Raw genomic sequence first — 3282 nt, 5'->3', positions numbered from 1 at the left:
AACTGAGAAGACGTTAGGTTATTTTTACGACTAGGAGGAGGACGATAGAGACAACAGAAGAGGATTGAGTGACCGGGAACACTGAGAGTGACTTCTAGCATTTTCGAAGGTATCATGTGGAAAGGCGAGGTTATGGGAGAAGGAGAGGGAAGACTCCAAGATATCTCCGTAGACTGTGGCGATGCCACCTCCACGAGACAATCGAGGAAGTGACATAGTTTTGTATCCGGGGGGTTGGGGTGGGGGCTGGGGGGGCAGTTTAAGTTTGGGTTCGTGACCTTGTGACTTTAACCAGGTTTCGGTAAGAAACACGATATCAAAGTTTTTTCAAAAATAAAATCAGAAATATAGTCAGTCTTTTGATCAGGGCAGACAGATTGAGCATTAAACAGACAGGCATGAAAGAGATCAGAGGTAAGGAGAGAGGAATCCAATGGTGAAGCAGGTGAGTCAGGCAGACAGACAACAGAAGAAGAAGATGGTAACTGAGCAGTGGAGGACAATGGGAAGAAAGAAAAAGGTCCGGGAGTTGAGACAGGTGTGGCAGGAGTAGGAAGCGGAGCAGAGGCTATAACTAGCACGGGGGATACATTACAGATCGGAATATTGTCATCAGAGGGGACAATGTCACGGGAAGTAAAAATGTTAGCAGGAACATGTGTGTTGAGGTTGGAAGCAGCACAAACAGCGCCGCACAAAGTGGATCTGTGAACACACACAGGTGACACATCAGGGGTACTGTCAGTAGTGCTGTTGGGGGTCCGTACGGAAACGACAGTTTTGATGGGCTTTTGTTTTCTCTTTCCTGCTCGGCGAGTTCGTCTTCGCGACTGGCCTGATATATGTCCCCGGGCCAGTGCGTGGAGATTTTCTATCCTTTAATTCAGTAAATCATTCATTCTTTTGTACCGTCCCCTTTGTATAATAATACCATTCGGGACCACGGCTACAAAAGTGGTGTCGCTGACAGGATATTGATCAACAAAATAGATCCAGATTCTTTTCTTTTAATGTTTCAATTCTTTTATCCAAATTGAATTCAAAATAAATTAAACCCCTTACCACCAAGTGTACTTTGTTACAGTACATATAGATAGATAGATAGATAGATAGATAGATAGATAGTATAAATATATACTTTTTATGCAATTGGATTTCCTTTAGTTTATTACATTATTATTATCATTATCATTATTAACATTATTGTTGTTGTTTGGTAAGCTTTTCCTCACATTTTCGCTATAAAATCAGATAGAAAAATCCCGATATTTACCACCGCGCGCTCAGTTTAAGGGAAACGCGAATCAATGCTGTCCACCGACACATCATAAACAGATCATTGTGTGATTGTGTCTGGTGTTACACAAGGAGAATTTGCGATGTACCCAAACAGTTGACATGTTTCTGCCAGCAACCAGACAGTTCCCGCTTCAAACATCGGATTGGCGGGCAGAAATGTGTCAACATTACCCGAAAAACATTGGATGAATGAATGAATAAATCAATCAATCAAATCAATCAATCAATCAATCAACGAAAGACAGAATGAAGGATGAGGGGGAAAGTTCAGGAAAGCAGTAAAAGAACATTCAGAAAATCAAAACATCTTAAATCATACACGTTATAAACACAAACTACTACTACTGCGTTCGTGGGCTGCAGCTCCCAAGTTCACTTGTATGTACACGAGTGGGCTTTTAAAAACGTGAATGACCGTTTTTACCTCGCCATGTAGGCAGCCATACTCCGTTGTTAACACAATTATCACCCGTGTGCCGTGAAGGCTCTGCCTCTCTTGTTGCTGCTGTTGTTGTGAAAGTTCACATACACACCCTCTCTACAAACCAGACGCCACTGTCTCCAAATTCTTTCAGACCCGGACACAGCGAACACACATCCAAACAGAATGTAGTTCACCGAAACCGGATTTCAAAGTAAGAGGCAACCTCCATTTTCTTGTTTTTGTTGTCATCGGTTGTGGTGGTGGTGGTAGTGGTGGCGGTGGTGGCGGTGGCGGTGGTGGTGGTGGTAGTGGTGGTGGTAGTGTGTGTGTGAATGTGGAGTGATGGCCTAGAGGTAACGCGTCCGCCTAGGAAGCGAGAGAATCTGAGTGCGCAGGTTCGAATCACGGCTCAGCCGCCAGTATTTTCTCCCCCTCCACTAGACCTTGAGTGGTGGTCTAGACGCTAGTCATTCGGATGAGACCATAAACCGAGGTTCCGTGTGCAGCATGCACTTAGCGCACGTAAAAGAACCCACGGCAACAAATGGGTTGTTCCTGGCAAAATTCTGAAGGAAAATCCACTTCGATAGGAAAAACAAATAAAACTGCACGCAGGAAAAAATACAAAAAAATGGGTGGCGCTGTAGTATAGCGACGCGCTCTCCCTGGGGAGAGCAACCCGAATTTCACACAGAGAAATCTGTTGTGATAAAAAGAAGTACAAGTACAAACAAATACAATAGTGGTGGCGGTGGTAGCGGTGGCGGTTGGTTGGTTGACTTCCCTTGTAATCATATTCACCTATACGGTTCCCAAAAAGTTAAAAACCACTTTGGAACTTACATTTTTTATTTCCTGGGGAGGCGTGGTAAACTGACGCTGACTGTTCCACAAACAGCGGTGTATGCAGATAACGGAACCACCATCGTTCATAACCAGGGGACGGTGGCAGAGTTGTTAAGACGCTCATATGCCAATACAGCGTCCGGGAGGGTCTGGGTTCGATTCTCAGAGTCTTGTAATTCGGATAAGACGGTGAGCCGAGGTACCGTGTGCAGCACGCACTTGGAGCACTGCAAAAGTACCCAGGGAAACAAAAGTGTTGTCTTCCGGAAGAATTATGTAGAAGAAATCCACTGATCAAAGTTTGAATTGGTGTTCTCTTTTCTTTCTTTCTCTTTTTTTTTTTTTTTTTTTAAGTTAATTCATGAGACAAGGGAGGTAATTAGACTCACACTGAATGACTGCGCGCGCGCGCGCGTGCGTGCGTGCGTGCGTGTGTGTGTGTGTGTGTGTGTGTGTGTGTGTGTGTGTGTGTGTGTGTGTGTGTGTGTGTGAGAGAGAGAGAGAGAGAGTGTGTGTGTGCGCGTGCGTGTGTATATGTGTGTGTGTGTGTGTGTGTGTTAGTGTGTGTGTGTGTGTGTGTGTGTGTGTGTGTGTGTGTGTGCGCGCGCGTGCGTTCGTGTGTGTGTGTGTGTGAGAGAGTGTGTGAGCGTGTGTGTGTGCGTGCGTGTGTGAGTGTGTGTGAGTGTGTGTGTGCGTGCGTGTATGCGTGTGTG

Source organism: Babylonia areolata, chromosome 28, assembly GCF_041734735.1.
Source record: "Babylonia areolata isolate BAREFJ2019XMU chromosome 28, ASM4173473v1, whole genome shotgun sequence".
NCBI lineage: Eukaryota > Metazoa > Mollusca > Gastropoda > Neogastropoda > Buccinidae > Babylonia > Babylonia areolata.
This window is presented reverse-complemented; position numbering follows the sequence as displayed.